Raw genomic sequence first — 19,114 nt, forward strand, 5'->3', positions numbered from 1 at the left:
CATTGGCAGTGTTCTAGAATGGCCAAGTTATAAAATTCCCTATGAAGATGTAGAAATTAAAATCTTATTTCCTGGAAATAAAGTAGTTAATGAGTTAAAAGGGAAAATCTCACAAGTAACTGCTCTACAAGCTATAGAGCACAGAGGACATGAATTGTTAATGATTGTTTGCAGATATCAAAGCTCTTCTATAAAACATTAATTTCATTTTTAAATTAAGCTACAAAGCATTACTCCCTGTCAGATCAAATGAGTCAGGCACTCAACCTCCAGGGTAACCAAAACCCAGCATTCAGAAGAGCATTTTGCAGTCCAAATATTTTATCAAACAACTTTGTCTACAGTGCGGTAGACATCAGCTAATGGGGTCCTCACCTTTCAACCTGAATTGGAAGTACCACTGGCATAAAAACTGAAGAAAGCAGTGGATAAATCAGCACGGTGTAACAAACTGGCCATCACAGAATTCTACTGGTTTGTCACCTTTTAAGAAGGCATTTAGATGGAGTGCTTTTTCCATTTGGATTAGCTAGAGAAACTGGTTGTCTTTCAAGGAATGAAGTATTTTGTCCCCTCACACTGATACCTTTTACATTTCTAGAAGGGCTTGGCTCTTCTCCATTTCCCCAACAGCTCTCTACCTTTCAAAACACCAGTTTTTACATTTAGTCCTACGTCAGTGAGGGATTCAAAGGTTTAAATGCACGCACACAGTGCAGCTCACACAGAGTACTTTACAAATGCATCTTCAAAGAATACAGTGTGGCTTAGGAGACTGGCACTGATATAAAACGTTTCTTCTTTATATCTGTAACCAGAAGTTGTTGCTAGCTGATCTTTAAATTCCAGAGAGACTTTTGAGGGTGTTAAGTGTAATTGTAGTTATCTCCTGTCTTAAATTAAATGAAAATGGAAGATTTTGCTGATTAGCTTTAGGAACGGTCCACAGAGGAAAGTCGGAAGAAATATCCAGGGATTTAAGAGAGCAGAGGTCTCAGTCATTCTGTGTTTTCAGAGCTGAGTCCAGCTGATGTCACCCTGGTTGCTCCCAGAAGGGAGGGCTCCTGTCCTACCCAGCACCTCAAGTTCCCATCCTAGCATCTCCTCAAAGACTTATGGGGCTGCGGGGAAAGCCAGTTTCAGGAGATAACTTGGTTTGTCCTGCAGCATTGTACAGTTAGCAGCCAGCACCACCAGAGAGATGGGGCAGATCAGGGTCACCTCCTTCAGAAGCGGCCCGGCACACTTCAGCAGTGCTCCCTCCTGAGGGCCACCGAAGCCCAGTCAGCAACGCTCCAGGCGCAGGCCGTCACACCCCTGTCACCTGTGCTGCAGCTGGGCGTTGGAGAAAAGACGCTAGGGCTTTCAACTACTACATTAACCCTAGAACAAGAACAAACACACATACTGAATATAGATTTTCACCTCAAATTCCTTGTCAGAACCGTTTTACATCAGTTTAACACACAACAGCAACAGTTTAGGTTTCTCCAGAGCACGAGGCTAGCGGCATGATCCCCCAACCACACGCTAGTGCCTTTGCCAGACTGAGGCTTTCAGGTTGCACACTGAAGGTTTTCTGAACTGCCGCCCAATGTTTTTGCAGTGAAGCAGCTTAGCAAATTATTTTCAACCTCCCTCACCACACTCTTTATCCAAGAGTTTCCATAATCACTTTTCTATTCAATTCTCAGTTCGTCATCTTGGCTGCTTTCTCCTCTCCTACAGGCACTGATGACAGAATAAAATAATACACGCCTGGTGCTTCCAAGCGCTTTGAAATCTAAGTGCTGACATTACCAGTAACATACTGTGCCCTTACTCATGGGAAAGCTGACTTAAACCAAAATGAGGTTTGATGGTCAACTGTATTTTACACTATTACTGTATGTCCACGGTAACAGCACTATTTCCACTGTCACCAGCTGCTTCACTAACACAGCAATTGCCTTTAAAGAAATGATCAAAGCCAGTATTAGATTATATATGTCTGTTATTTTATCACACTGGCAAGCTGTCTATTTCTGTAAACTTGTTCTCGGAAAAAGATTTTCCATCTCTTATAGAAATTTTTTTGATGTTCACTCTCCCGTTTAAAGTCCTGCATACTTTTGATCTTGTTCTTTATAGACTGTAAAAATTTCCTGCATAATTTAAAAACTAGCTTTCCAAAATAATTTCAATGAAGCTGGCAAAAGCATTGAAATATTATATCTCATTTTCAATGAACACGTATGCAAACAATTATAAAATTACATATAAATCAACATTAGTAGATATGTGTCTTTACCGAAAACGAGCCAGAATATGGAAGCTTAAAAGAAAAAACACCCTTGGTAAAGTTTCAATAAATGCCTTGAAAAACTTTGTTCTTTTCACATTTTTAGATTAGCTTTAATAAATTTGTTCTTAGAAAAGGTAAAACCTGAGGGAGGCTACTTTTTTCCCCAGATCCCCTAATTCCTACTTTCCTTTCAATGTTTCAATAACAAATGAAATTGCATAGCTGTATTTGTCGTACTGAATATCATAAGCACAGGGATAGAAGTAAGATCTCAGATTTCTATTCAGAATTTCCCAGAGAGAAATGTGCAACATAACCTGCCAGATGAAACACTGAGGATTATGTTTACTATGCACGTGCAGATCAACAGCATGACACTAAGTCCAGTGCATCCCAGACACAAGGAACTATTATTGGTTCATGTGATATATCAACAATCTTAACAAATGCAGTAATTATGTCCCCAATTTCCAGACACCCTAGAGCCATGCTGGAACTGTAGGATCTCTGGAAAGTCAAACAAATAGATCCTCAAGTACTCTTTTACCATAGCACAGAAATAACGAATGAAAGAGAATAGGAATAGGATGTGTCCCAAGATGCTTGGAGGTACAAAACCCTTGAGCTTACTAATGGTCAAGATCCAGTTTGCAAATTATGGCTATCAGTTGCACAGAACTACCTTCTCCAAGAAGTAGTTAAAGCAAAAAATTGTATGCACTCTTTAAAGCTTCAAAAATAATTCTTGAAGAAAAAATATGGAATTAATCCAAATTAAAAGAAAATATCATATAGTCTGATTTTCAACAGTACTAAATTCCCAGAGATGGAAAGTGAAAGCAAGCCTTCAGATCTACTGTATTATATCTACACTACGCTCCCAAGTTAACTGAAACTTATTCATCAGTAAAATCACAATGCAAAGATGAACAAATGACATGCAAAAAAACATTATTTCATCACATACAGCTCAACAGCCCAAAGCATGAATAAGATTTCTCAATTACTGGTAATCAGGGAATCATAGAATAGTTTGGGTTGGAAGGGAACTTAAAGATAATCTAATTCCAACCCCCCTGCCATGAGACAGTCTGGCTTACACACATTTTGTATAGATTCATAAGGCTAGTGTAAGTAAAATAAACACACATGTCCGAGTAGAGCAATAATATAGCAGAGAATCCTAGCTGAACATTGGCAGCAATGTAGGTAGATCAAAGGATAAAACCACTTGGAAAAGCGAAAATGTCATTCTTATTCCATCATTCAGGAAGGCTATCAGAGAGAAATCTTTAACAAAGTCTTTCCAAACAATAAAATGAAAAAAACATGAAGCTCTAATAGGCGAGACTGCTGATTAACAAACAGCAGGGAACAAAAACAAAAATCCTATTTCTTTTTAACTTCACATCAATAGCTAAAACATTGCCAGTCATTTTAACCGATCTACATTAGCAGAGCGCAAATCCTTATCTACCTACTAGTAGTTAAACAAAACAGAGGCTTTTAATCCATTACTGCCTGCTCGTTGAGCTCACGCATCAGAGGGCTGTGCTTTCCGACCGAGAGGCCGGCATCCATGCACTGAAGGTGGCACAGCAGCTGCTGCTGGCACCGGCTGTGGTCTGGGCAGAGCTCAGAGCTACCACCAGCTGCTGCAACACAGAACAAGTTCCCCCAAAACAGAAGGAACTGCAGAAAGAAATTTATATGGCAAGGAAAACAGGTTCAATTTGCAATTTACACTGCGAGGACAATCCGGTCCATTAGCATCCCAGACTGCAAAGAGCATGAAGATGAATGGACAAGAATTCTGATTTCTAACAAAGAACCAGAACATGGTCCTTAAATGCACATGACATTTACAGTAAACAAGTGGGGGGTGTGAAGGAAGGAACTGAGAACAGCCCTGTAATACTATTAAACACAGCGGGCATCCTTATCACACTGGGACAAAGAGGCTGTCCTGCTGCACAGTCCTCCTGTGACATAATTATTATACCCTCACCTGCCTTGTGTGAAATGAAAGATGAAAATAAACCCCCCAAAAAATTTAAAACTAAAAAAAAAGTTTGTAGTCTAACCTCTTGCCAATTTGTTTCAAATCAGAGTAAAAGATCAGCTACTACAGAAAACAGACAAAGATCTAAAAGCATAATTCATTACAACTCCAAGTAGCATAATTATCTAAAACCAAATGATTAATGCTACATGGAAGAAATTACCAAAACATGTACTAGATTTTGTAGACAGCTGTCATACTGTCTGTTAAGGTCTTTCAGAAGTTATTACTGTGCATTCAAATATTGACTTCTAATAAGGAATAAAGCTCCCAGAATGAATTTAAATTAATTTTACAGGACCAATTTCAATCTGTTTTCCCTAACAAATCAGTCTTGCTGTACTTCAACCTGGCATCTACTTCCAGCAACTCAGTGGTATCAGCACAATATACTCAGATTAAAATCCTAATGACAACTCAAAGGCAGGGAAAGGAACAAGCAGTTTGGATCACTGGAAAAGGTTGGAATGCATTTTTGACAACAGCAAAGGCAGAAGCAGGAGGAAGCGTTAGCAGCAAGATGGCAAAGAAAAACAACCTCAAACCTACTTTTATTTGTAGCCACCTGTCCTTCACAACTCTGATCTTTGACCTTCCCTTAGCACTACATTTAAGAATAAGCTTAAGTATCAAGAGAGACTTTATATTACAAATATTATTCTCTGGGAAAAAAAAAGTTCTGATGTTTCAGTAAAACAACATTATTAATAAGGTTCGGTGTCCCAAGGAATATGGATTTTAAATGATTTCAAATGAAATCATACAGATATGCTAAACAAAGAGACATAATAGTTAAAATAGGTCTGTAAGGCTTACCATTTGATAAAATTCCATACAAATAGAGAGGCACACACACTGTACGCACACACGTGAGCACACACACACACAACACACCCTTATCCATAACTCGACTGCCCCAAAGAAAGTAAAGCTTTTTTTTTTTCTTCAAATGTTGTTAAGCCCATACATTTATACCATTTGCTGGAGTTGTTGAGCCCTGTTTCCATTGTGAGGAAGGTTATGAATAAAATCACTTCCAAGGTTTCCAGCTGGTGCTCAAGAAATCTAGCTGTACATTCAGTACAGGAATTCTATATTATAGTCAACAAGCTGGAAGAAACAAGTTAATAGGCTTGCAATAATTCTTGAAACCTGTTTTCAAACAATTCTCTAAAACCTCTGACTCTGAGTAGAGAGAAAAAATGACCCTAATAGGTAGAATGCTGATATTTTGATTCTTTTTTCTACAGTGAACAATAAATGCAAACTGAATGAAAAGTGTTCCTGTTAATACAAATACTGCTAGATGGCCAACCAAGCTTTCAAAAAAAGTTACTTAAAGACTTCTCTGCACTTTGTCAGTTTCTATAAGCATATCTAGCTATCTGCATGCAGATGCATATGTCTATATGTTTTCTTTGTTCCCAACTGAAACGAAAATATTACATTGATCTCTGAGACAAGACTAAAAGAGGTAAAAATTTGTTTGAAGCCCAAGATGAATAGCTCAAATTCAGCATGTCAAAGCAACAAAAACGTTTTGCTCAGGAGTCATCATTCACAATTTGTTCTGACATTCAGCATAAATAACTTCTGAGTTATCTAAAAATAAATGATGTCCAATGACTAATTCCCAGTTCTCTTACCAGCTTTATTTAAATAACTGTGCTTCTCTTGAAATCTACATAGCCTCTTATGGCAGAATAAAAACAATTCCCAGGAAGTATGATGCTATGAACCCCAGAATGTCCTTACCTCAAATAGCAGTGCATTAAGCTGTTGAAGTTTTTACTGCCTCTAACCTCAACTGAGGTCCTTGCAACAACTTAAATTGCTGTCCCAGCTTCCTCCTGTGTGAAAGTACATTTTCCAAGCAGTGGATCTGACTGTCTCCTTTTAATAAGAACAGTTACAAATGGAATCAGCATTGATATGAAAGTTTGACCCATTTAGTTACATAACCATTTATACCCTTTAAACTGTGCCCATTCACCTAAGACACAATGATTTTGTTACTTCTGACAAGCCATACAAATAAATAACAAATAGGAAAGCCAAAGTTGGTACTAAAGCTAAATTTATAAAAAAAAATGCCCTTATCTAACACAGAGGTGAGAGAAAAGCTGTGCTATGTGGAACACACTGCATCTCTGCTATGAGGAAAGGCTGTTCAGCCTGCAGAAGAGGAGGCTTGGGGAGATTTTATCAGTGTACAGAAACACCTGAAGGGAGGGCGCAAACAGGATGGAGCCAGGCTTTTTCAATGTCCCAGGGACAGGATTCAGTGTACCCAGGACTGCACAGTTCACAGTATTATGCTGATGCTGCAAAATGCCCTGGTTAAACCTCACCACTTTGAAATCCACATCAGGGTAGATCTTTTTCCCCAGTTTAAAATGTATGTATGCAGGAACAGTGCATAAAGAACTAATGTGACCACAGCTGAATGCACATAGGAAACATCTTGGAGAGAAATGTTAGTGCAACCATAGAGCTTACTGCCTCAGCACACCAGGACTTTATTGTTCCAATAGGTATCATTTTACACTATAAATGCCAAAAACAATTCTGAAAGACTAATGTGGCTTTTTCCTGCATAGCACTGAAAACATAACATTATAGTGTGAAGATAGTGATGTAGAGATAACACAGAATGGAAACAGGCACAGGAGTAATGCAAAGTAACCTGGAAAATTAAATGCCAACCAAAATCACAAGAGTTGGCTACAGAGCTAGGCTGAACATCCACAGAAGCAATGAAAAGGGTGGATAATAAAATAATTAAGATTACTTTATGACCTTTCTATCACACAGATATTGTCAGGGTGTGGCTGATCTGTTCAACATAAATATTCGTAAGCTTCGTGCAAAGCTAACAGCCAAGGACAGATTCCCAATGTGTTAGACACCACAAAAATACAGAGTAGCAGAGAATTCATATCCAAAACAACTTGCAATTTGAGTAGCTAAGACCATGAAAACAGAAAAAAAGATATGACACTCAGCATGGTGCACCTCAACATGGTTTGGGATGGTTATTTTTTTAACAGAAGAGTGCTAAATTAAATTAAAGACTCCATCGGTGACCTTCTAATGCCTTTCAGTAAATTTAGACAAATCTTGCAAAACAACCCTGATAGAAGCAATCTTGTAACACTTTCATACCACCACTCTACATGCTCTAAAGCAGTTAATGGTCATGGATGTGGAGACAATGGAGAAAAGTTGCATTTTGTGCACAGGTTCTTCTGCTTAATCAGATTCTTCTGCTTAAAAGATTCAGGAAGATATTAACCAAATTCAGTATGAGCTAAGCAAAGAAAAATTACTTCTAGGATTTTGGTGTGACTTCTTGATATCCTTAAGATCAATTGCTACGTACACAGTGGAATCAATTAATTAGGAAAGAAAACTGATTTTGTATTTTCAAAGTTGCTTTTGACTTCTAACCTACCTCATCCCTGTCACTTTATATATGGTATGTTGATTTCACTCATTCTTGTCCTTCAGTTCTTCATATCTCTTTTTTTTTTTCTCATTCCTATATTTCTTATAGCTTTCCTTAATAGTGACAATTAGTAGTTTCATATAAATTAGGTGTAAAGAGCCCCTGATGAGTTTTGGGAACCCCACATTCCACCTGTGTAACACTACTGAAATAAGCAATGTGAATACAAAAAAAAAAAAAAAGGCTTTTCTCAATCAAATGTCTCTAAATCACCCAGACATTGTCTTCTTGGTAATAAGTATGAACAGAATGCTTAAATAGTCTTTTTAAGTATAAAGTCAACTAAACTAATGGAAAGTATTCATGAATCCAGTGAACTGGTAGCTCACAATTCCTTAACACTTTGAGCTGTACTTGCCTTCTTAACCACAATTAGATACATCTATTCAAACAATCTTTCTGACTGTGTAACCTAAAACATAAGACTAATAGTAAAAGTTTCAAAAAACAAGGACTTCAGCAGCAGCCTCCAAACTTCACCAGTCCTTGACCAGTTGTTAATAATGCACTGTGGATAAATTTGTCCTTCCCTCCGTCCACTAGCCTACTTTTTACATCCTTTCGTGGAAGCAAAATTAGGAAGTCTCAGAAACAAATGCAGATAGAAAACGTTGCAATAAAGAGATCCTTTTCACTAAAGAGGTCCTGTTCATCCAAGAAATCTTCACGGGCTTGTTATAAAACTCCTTCAAGTTTGAGACATCACCACGTTTTGTCAAGGTTCCATAGACAGAAATCTTCCTCTGTTTTTTTTTTCCTCCCTATCATTTTAAGCACACTGTTAAACATACAAAATAGTCTTCATAAATTAACTTGCTTCTTCGGTTTTTCTATCCTCATAACTAATATTTATTTTCAGAGTTAGAAGTAATAAGGCTATTAAAAATAATATTTAAATAGATTAGATAGCCCTTCTTCTGTCTTTCAGAAATGACATGAATATTATTTATTAACAATCTCGAGTTTTGAAAATTTCCACAATCTCCTGAAATAATCAGGCTGTACTATTATATATGCTTTTCACCACAATACATTAAAAAAAAAAAGTTTGAATCACACAGAAAAGTCAGGCAGCTAAGCTGCTAATTACGAGGATGACCAGTGGCTCAACTAGATCCCTGTGTGTAATTTTCAAGAATAAAATAATAAATCAGACGAAATCTTGGCCAGTTCTGAAAGAGCTCCTATGGACAAGCCAACTCTTTGCAAGATTCACCCATCTCCTGTTAGGACAAATCTCATGCTACAGCTTCTGTGCAGAACATCCGATAAACAACCTCTCAGAGTATTTCACTGGAACACAAGTGCATGGGCTGTTCCTTCCCTGAGAATATGATCATTATGAAGCAGCAATTGACAACTGTTGAACATCTCACTGAATTCCCTAATGAATTTTGATGCTATTTTGGAGGACCCAAGAATGATGCGACCAATTCACTGTTTTTCCCATGCGGGAAACACATACGGAGTCTTTTTGGAACAAATTTTGAGTGGTATTCCTTGAACAGCAAAAGTACTATACACATATTTTAAATAGAGTGCTGCTGGGAATGACCCACACAACAGGCCTCTTCAGAATATTTTTGTTGACATTAGCTAGATCTTTGGAGATCAAAAAAAAAAAAAAAAAGGCAAACAGTTTTTCTTTAAAGAGAAAGAGCATCAGGTTACCAAGAAAGTAAGTATAACAGACAAATTTTATTGCTGAGCCCATCATAACGGTTTCGTTCCCCTCCATCCCCCCCAAAAAATTACTCAGTAATTTCTAAACTGATTGAAATAACCATGCGTGACAAGCAATAGCGAGAGTATTCCCAGGAAAAATAAAGAGCTTTGACTTTACATTAGAAAAAGATTTTTAAAGTGCCAAAGCTGTCTGAACCAGCCTCTTTCATCTTTACAATTACATTAAAAATGTAATGAAAAACTTAACAAAATATATGGCAATTTACTTACAGCTCATAATACAAAAGCTATCAGTGATTAACAAGGTGCAGCATGTGAGTAAAAGCTACTAGGTAGAAGAAAATCAGATGCAAGATATCCTTTGATATTCATTAAGGCTCACTCTCTATTTTCCAGATAGAAAGATTAAAACAAAACTGATGTTTCTTACAGCTGCAGAGAAAGAGTGACAGAAGATGAATCAAAGAATGAGAACATCATCTGCCACTGATATCCTTGATATCCTTGTCTCTAAATGGGAGAGACATGGATTTGATGGATGAACCACTTGGTGGGTAAGGAATTGGCTGGATGGCTGCACTCAGAGTTGCTGTCAACAGCTCAATGTCCAGGTGGAGATCAGTAACGAGTGGTGTTCCTCAGGGGTCAGTATTGGGACCAGTACTGGTTAACATTGTTGGAACTAGGTGATCTTTAAGGACCCCTCCAATCCAAACCATTCTGTGATTCTATGACTCCATGAAAATTAACAAAGTAAAATACATCTGTAAGTTAATCACAGCACTCAGAACAACCGAGAGCCCAACCAATTGAGTGTGAAGTTTCAGAACCTGGCAAAGGGTTTTTGTTTTTCCACCACAACCAGAACAGGGAAGTACTACTCCACTTCTCACCAGGAACTCAGCATACCATGAAAATAAGTCTCCTTCATCAAGGAAGGCATTCTATGCTTGAAAAGACTTTTCTTCCAAGTCAGAAATCATTTAAAACTATTACCAGGAAAACACACTATGAAATTGATTCCCATCCCCAGAACCTATTTATCTAACCAAGGCTTCTAAAGTTCTCACAAATATCATCAACTACCCTTATGATGGAAATAAATAGCAACTGAAAGTTAAAATGAGATTTCTGAACCCAAGACTAAGGCTGTTTAAATATATATATATATATATATATTCTATGTCTTCAAATATTCAAAACATTCATAGATCCAGAGTTTGGCTTAAATAATGAGCCCAGCCCTAAGTCAGAGTTCTGTAGTTGCCGTATTTTCACAAAACATCTTAGATGCAGAAAAACAGATCGGTAAGTTTCTAGCCAGCAACAAACATCTGTGAAGATGTCTTTCAAGTGGGGAAAGAAGAAGAAAACACTGATGATATTCTTCAGATCAGCAACTGTGTCTTTCAAGTAATTCTGAAAGACTCACATCAAGGAAAAACAGAATATGTATGCTAAATCTGAAGGCTAGCGCCTTTTATAATCTGAACAGCCATTCTGGAAAGCTCCACCACACTTCTAAAAAACAATGTTTTACTAAAACTCCAAGAGAAGCAGAGGCTCCAGCATGTAGGAATCCAGAATCTGCCTCATCTCCAGTTCCTGAACTTAACCCCAATTCTGATAGTCTAAATTCACACAGCTCATCACAGAACAGATGCATTGGTTTCACTGCAGATGTCAAACCCATTCACAGCTAGGATTCACTGGGCTTAGCATCTGAATTACTAATGCAGGTTACATGGGAAACACGAGGTAATACAATGGAAAGACCCAAGCACAATACTCACAAAATAATTTACAAAAATATGAATTTGACCAAGATAGTCAAGGAGATGTCTGAAAATGCCACCTGCACCATCTTTGACGACTTTCAAAAATAATAGTTACCAATAGTAAAATGATACATGGTCTACGCAATGTTCTGCCAAATACCTTGCAAAACTGTTTTAAAAATTACTGTACCTTTGTTAACATTCTTCTGAATACCATTTTTTTCCTTTATTTCTTCCCCTTTATATTTATTTTTCTAAAGCAACCTGTTCCTCTATTTTCATTCTTGCAGTGCTGTTTTCTACTATTCTCTTTTCTATTCTTTGTGCCCTCTTAATCAAAACCATCTAACAATCTGTATTTCTTCTTCTATCTCCATTCTTTATCACTTACAAACTCTCTCTATCTGACCTAGTTCAACTAATGGCAAAATGAATAGTCATTTTCAAGGTACAGCTATATTCATTTTCAGCCTGTTAGCCAAGGAAATGAGGGTTCTATGACCTGGTCTTATTTTTCTGTCTATTTGTCAGTCTCCTGATAGCCACTTTGCAGCCAAATGCAAGTCTTAATGATTAAAGATAAAGTCTTAGAGTTCCTGCAAGTTTGGTAAAAATCAGTCTCTCTGGGTAAGGGAGATCACTACCGCTACTAAATTGGCACCCCAATAAAAGAAAAGCTGCACTTAGCACCAACTTTCCCACTGATTTTTCAGCAACCAAAAGGCACCAACAAACTTTATTGCTGCTTTTTGTCTAGCCACCCGTTAGAAAGGAGCTGAGCATCCTAATGTGGTAAGTGGAGAATAAGGAATGGCAGAAGGTAGGAAATATGGAACATAAATCTGTAACAAAACAGGCATCATTACTTATGCAATAATTTCCATTCTTTACGATAATGTTATCCAAAGCAAAGAAGGAAATCCAGTTCTATACATTCACAGCATTGCATGGAAAGAGGACTGATGGTAAGGCCAAATCCAAAGTCCATTAAACGTATCTTAGAGAATTGATTTTTTTTTCTTCAGGCTTCCACTTCATGGAACTTTTCTACTTTTTTTTCCTTAATTCATTAAGGCAATTACTGTTCAGTAATGTGAAGCAATTTTAAAATTCAAATATCTATTAAAATACCATAACATGCAAAACAATACTTTCTATTTAAAAGAAACAACTCTGGTGCTTCTACTACAGCTTGATCTTTTTGATGCCTCTTGCTCAATCCAGTAACTTGGATTCAACCTATTTTTCCCAGAGGAGTGATTATAGCCACAATGTTTTGCAGAGAGGTAAAACATTACTTCTCAATACTATTTTTTTTATATATCTCCGAGCATATCACTGAAAGAAGCGTGGCTCTCAAATTTGTCAACTGAGCAAGACTACATAGGTTAAGACTATAAGAGCCTACATAAGACTATTGGCTCTTCCCTGCAAACGGTGGCATCCTCACTGAATTCTGCCAAGACCTTTGAGCCAAATGTCTCCAGGGAAGCAGGATTCATTCTTGGAGCAGAATAATTAGCAAAGCTGTAGGTGTTCTCTCCATATTGCTGCGTTGAACAACATTTGCATTTTCTTACAGAGTTAATAAGAAAACCACTGTAGCAAAGCCTTTCTTAAAGATGGCATAAATGTTCCCAAGTCCCTTTGACAGAAGTTCATGAACTACTGCTCCATAACAAAATCTGTGCTCTCTGATGCTGTTTTGGAAAAAAGCTTTTTATGTGCAAGTTTATCACAGTTTCTAGATTTCTCAGGTATGGCCTCTGCATAATATGCAATTGCTTAAGAGAGCTACTGTTGCTTAGACTTTGTGGAAAGGGAAATTGGTAAAGCAGGTATTGAACAGCTAGCATGGTGAATTGAGAAAAACAACACTAGTTTGATGGACCATATAGTTATATTGTAGTAACTTGAAGAAAATTAGACGATCTAAGTCTTTAAAAGCTACTTGAAGCCCACAGCTTGCATTTACATTAGATGACACAGGAAAAAGGTCATATTAGTACATATTTTATTAATAATAAGACCAGGACACGAAGAAATCTAGTAACTTGCCAAATCCTAAGTTTGTGTCAGAAAGGACTTGTGACTAAGGCACTTGACTAACGCAAATCAATCTCTTCCTCTATAGCCCTGCATTTTTAATGACGTTTAGTTACAAAAGCTTTGAGTCTCTCAACGTATATAATTTTAGATTGTTCAAAATGTTTTCTGTATTTAAAGATCATCATTTTGGCATCACCACTACATATTTCATTTCTTTAGAAGCTTGCAGATGTACACAAGATTCACAGTATTTTAAGAACGCACATTGTGAAACCTTCAACACTTCCACACAACCATTTCCTCACTCAGTACTTTGCTGAATAATCAGTTTACTCAGCCATATTGGTTCTGACATTAATTTAGGTGATAATGAAACAAAGATGAAAATAATAAGGAATACAGGAGAGAGACCCACAGGAATATGAGTCTTGACTTCTACTTTACAGTGAGCTTTACTTTGATTTTTCCCAAATACTAAACAAAAAAAATTTGGTATCTTATTATAGTGCATTACAAATACAGGTCAGAAAGCTACTTAACACTATGATGCTTTAAGAAAAACAAAGTTACAGTCATTTAAAAGAATTAACAGTGGTTGAAGTAACAAAAAATAAAGTATGTACATAAATTTATCTTTTGCAATAAGCAAATCCCAACATGATACTAAGACAGTGTTGGAAATGACAGATTCCATATATTACCTGTTCAACTAATTTCCTGAAATAAATTTCAATTACCAAGTAATTACCCTTAGAAAATCTCTACATTTTACAGCATTTCATTAGTGCAAACAAATGTAATTAAATAATGAAGTTCTTTAAAGTTCAACTGCAAAAAACTAAACCAATCATGAGGATGCTCTTCAAATCTGGACTTACACATACCCTTTAACACATACATTAACCACTTTATGTCCATTTTTATTTTTCAGTAGAAAGAATAATTTACACATGACTAGATAGATTACTTTGATAGATTTATTTTCTTTCATTGGAAAATAAAATTAAGACTATACAAACACAAACTGCCAACAGTATTTTTAAGATCTCAAATCACATTTTCCTCTAGCCAATCCATTATTTAAAATACTATTAAGCTCTAAGCCAAAAAAAAAAAAAAAAAAACCAAAAGATAGTATAAAGAGATTTCTCTAGTGTCAACAAAACACTGTAGCTGGTAATTAGAAATTGTTTCCACAGGCTTTTTAAAGAGCAACACTTAGTGCCATTGTATTTCAAGCAGTTCAACACTAACAAACGGAAAGCTAAAAGACAAGTCTTCCCTGCTTATCAACCAAGCATATTAAAAAAAAAAAAAAAGTTGAAAAAATAATATCTCAGCTTCTGCTTTTAGTGTTAAAATAATAAACTGTCTTACTGGTAAATAGAAAGCCACTTACTCAGCCACTTACTCTTTAAATTCATAATGGATTCCCATTTGCAATAAAGCCACTTAAGCCCCTTTCCTCCCATTTGCAATAAAGTCCTTTTTCCTTAAGGAAGTTTGCAATCTTTCAAACACAGCACTCTTGTGAACTTTAGAGTCTAGGTGACATGTCAGTAAGCACACCACAGATGTCAGAGATGATAGTATAGCATAGATTAGCACTTTGCGGTAGCCTTTGACCACATGCCAAAAGAGTGGTTTTACAGTTTTGTCATTTGTAGACCAAATAACTTAAAAGGCTTTTTTTTTTTTTTTTTTAAACACGGGATGGAGTAATCATAGTGCACACTTCCAGCAAGAGTATTATATATGCTGTAACCAAGTGGTTACAAATTATTCTTTACTGTTTTTCTCAACCAGAAAGTTTAGCATTCTCTGTAAACAACGACTTTTAAACTACAAGACCTTAACCAATGTACTGTTGAAACTCATGGCACGCTGCATTGATGGTCTAAGCAACGTGACTGCCATTCAGACTGTGCATTGTTTAGGCAAGTGCCTCAAATATGGTTCATGTGGAACAACAACTCAATGACACAATCTCAAAATAACATCACTGTAAGTATTTTGTAACACCAGCACTTTTCTCTCTTGATGAATTTAGGCCAAATGAATGAATCCTCTACTTAACACCTGGTTTTAAAAAGCAATAAAGAGTATTCTAGTGCTTAACATGGCTATGTTTAGAGTGCATCAGATTAAGATGTTCCAGTACTTCACTAATTCAGTCTCCCACTGCTTTTTCTTCTTATACATTATCTTTCATATTCTATCATACTCAAAAAGTAGAGAAAGTGACCTGGAACAATTCCTCCTGAAGATTTTGTTGCAATTATATTTTATAAATAATAAAAAAAATAATAATTCTTTTTAAACAAACTAAATTTGCAAAACAACCAGATAACGCTGGAACTGTGTGCTTTTTTTGTTCACAAGCTAGAATCTTGATTCATGGCAAAAGCATGTACAAAGGTAATCACACTGGTAAAGAGGTAGGGGAGGAAGAAGAGTCTCAATGAGGGAATGCAGGAAATTGTTTTTGGTAAATGTTAGTACAAAATATAAGGGCACCTGTTCTCTCCCTCCATGCCTAGCAGTGTGGTGACATTCACTAGGCAATAAGTAAAATCCCAACACTTCCAGAAGAACAGCTAGACAATTCTTGGTAAAGGCATAAGACTGCTATTCGTATCAGGGGTTACGAATCAAAACTGTGATGACATCCTAGCACTGCTTATTGAATGTCCTCCTTTTTCTCAGATGCCACCGGTCCGTCCTGCATATCCTACCACTACAGTCCTACTTCTTTCCTTCTCCTCAAATTAACAATGACAGATGCCATAGATCAGAATATTTCCTTTCATTTTGCTCCTTCTGGTCCAGCATTCATAGCTTTAGCTAGACAGTAATTCAAGTACAAGGGCTAGAAATTAATATAACACATCCTTGAAAATGGGTAAGTGAAAGAAAAGAGCAACAAGAGCAATAACAGATGTTGCAACGGCCATTCCTCCTGCTGTATGTGTTTGGAAGAGATGGAGAACCACAGGAATCAAAGACCATTATTCTCAATTGTTATATTTTTCAGTGCCTAGGAAAATTAAAAGGAACAAGAGCAAAGCTTTCCTCTTTTTAGGCCAAGAAATGAGAATACACCAGGTGCCAATAACGAACAGGTGCACAGATCTTCAGAGATATTAAATGGGTGTTGGTACAGTAGCACAGCATCTTCTGAAAGATGAAAATCTGATCTGGCAAACAACCATACAGAGAATGGTGATGGGACCACAGCATCACTAGTCAACATCACTGATCAGCTGCTTTATCCACTCTCTTCAATTTAAAGCAACAGCAACCTTATCCCAAAATATTTAAGACAGTCAATAGAAAAAGATGAAAATTATTAAGTATATATATGTTCAAGTACTCTTTAATATAAGAATAAAATACTATTTTAAACCTTACCCACCTTAAATCACAATTAACAATAAAGTAAATTATACCAAATCTTCTTGTTTCCAACAATATCACAGAAACTCATGGTCCATTTCAGAGAAGATTTCTCTGTTACCTGCCCAGGGAGTTGAAATCTAAGAACTAAATTTAAATAAACTAGTTGATCATCAAGTTTGCAAAGAATCATCAAGAGTGGTCCTCCAAGCAATTCATTTTTGCTCTTTGGACACAACTCATTATGACTGGAAGGGGCAAGACAACAAACAGCTCAGGCAGCAGATTCGACCATGCTTTGAGGTATGGATAAATAATTTTAGCAGATGTAAAGCCCCAAACAATCCCCTCAAAAAAAAGCAAACAAACAAAAAAAACAGCCAAAGATTGACACCAAGCATGTGGAAACCTCAGCAATTCAAGACTGGCCAATTTACATGAAACTACATTTTTTATAGGACTTTAGACAGTTTTAAGTACAGAGAGAGCTACTACATTCACTTTAATTAAAAACCATATATTCACTTTAATTAAAAATATATACGCAATTCAGCTGGGAGCAAAATTTCAAGCAGAAAAGATTAAGCCCTTAAGGCAAGAAGTGTCTTGAAATTCTGTCTGGCCTGTAAAAGGATATTCTGAACAAGAGGCACCTTCTTGGTTCTGTAGGGTTAGTTATATATCACAGCTGAATTCAAATCATACACAAGGGGAAAAAAATTTGCTCAGCTGCTCTGCTGGAATGTGATACCAAACACAGAAGGTATAATTCATGTTTCTGATTTATTTATGTATTTATTTTGCCATAAAAGCAGAAGTCTTCAGGAAGCTCTGAAATATACTTATCACTTTAAAGTAATTTAAAAAATACTCAAAAAACACACATCAAATGAAACAATTCCTGAACACTAGTAGCAACAAGTTTAAATATAAAAAAAAAAAAATATATGTTCCAAACACAGAGCTAGAAAAAACTTCAGCCGGATTTATCTCAGCAAAAAAAGATATTTCTAGACCCATCTTTTCCATGTGTTAAACCACTACATACACTACATAGTCATGCAGTAACTGAAATTCATACACCTCATTCTACAACACTTTTCATGACCAGACAGTTTTTTTGTTTTTACAAATTCACATGCAAAATTCAATTGTACACCAAAGCCCATGCAAATTCTGTCCTACTCCAACATATTATTGGGTGAAATATTATAACATAGATTTCAGGACAATGAGGGTTACATGCAAAGGAAGAAGCAAACCACGAGGCTTTCAGATTAGTTCAGTCCCCATTTGTATAAAAGTAGCAACAAAAAATTTACTAACATACCCAAGAAGTCAAACATTTCAACATAGTAAAGGTCTTAATGTCTGTCAGAGCCTTCAAAAGATCCATAACAAGACAACAGGAAAACACAACAGACAGTGATTGTTTTCTGTCATAATGTGAAAGTTTGGTAGCCAAACATTCAGGATTTGATGCATTAATTCAGTTCACCAGATTTGCAGGGGACAATAGTCAAACAAGCTAAAAGAATTACAAAAGACTACAGAGAGTTTAGTAATACTTCATAGCAGCTTAAAAGAAAAAGCTGCTGTGGAATATATTGAGACTGAGCATAGATTTTCTTGAGTATATATGACAACAGGTACATTAAATGGGCATTTTACAGAGACCTGAACTGCTCTTCCCTACCAACAAGCTGATTTACAATAGTGTGAAATGTTCATTAAAACATGCCTTCAGACTTGGGGAATTTTACTAGTAGTAGTGACTTAGTAGGAAAGTTAATGTAAAATAGATTTTATTTAGAATAAACCCTTTGATTTTGATGGGTGATGTTGAGCAGCACACCAAAATTGAAAGCAGTCCATAAGTGCAGGCTCTTCAGCACAAAACAAAGATAGGAGAGAAGGTAAAAGGTTTCTCCAGTCCCACATAAGCAGCAGTGGGAAATGGAATGGTGTAATGAAAACTAAGTGTAATCAATACATCTATCTGATCAGCATTTAGCCTGTCATCCTACCAGATACAACTCTAAGAGCTTTGTTAAATATCTTGATGATTAAATATCTTAATGAAAAACAAAGATCTTGTTATAAAATCAAAGACTATTTACATTTGGAAATCTCTGCAGTCTATCTAGTACAATTACAAACAGTTCACATTGCCTTCACAGAAAGCTAATCAATACTGGCTGTTGAAAGAAAAATACTTAACAGTAAGCCAAATACAATGCATTATGCTATTACACAACAGTTTGGTAAAAAGCAGACTAAATCTTGATATCATAAACATCACAGTTAACTTAAAAGCTACAAAAGTGTTGTAGAAGTACTTAACACTAAAA

The 19,114-nt window shown here is 36.3% G+C and overlaps 1 protein-coding gene across 3 annotated transcripts in view; it reads right to left on the reverse strand.

The window, feature by feature from the left end:
• The window catches only part of BCKDHB (branched chain keto acid dehydrogenase E1 subunit beta), a 125,628-nt gene that overhangs the window by 57,803 nt on the left and 48,711 nt on the right, over nt 1–19,114 (reverse strand). The gene's annotated exons all lie outside the window — the stretch shown is intronic.

Source organism: Anser brachyrhynchus (genome assembly GCF_964034855.1).
Source record: "Anser brachyrhynchus genome assembly, chromosome: 3".
NCBI classification, from domain to species: domain Eukaryota; kingdom Metazoa; phylum Chordata; class Aves; order Anseriformes; family Anatidae; genus Anser; species Anser brachyrhynchus.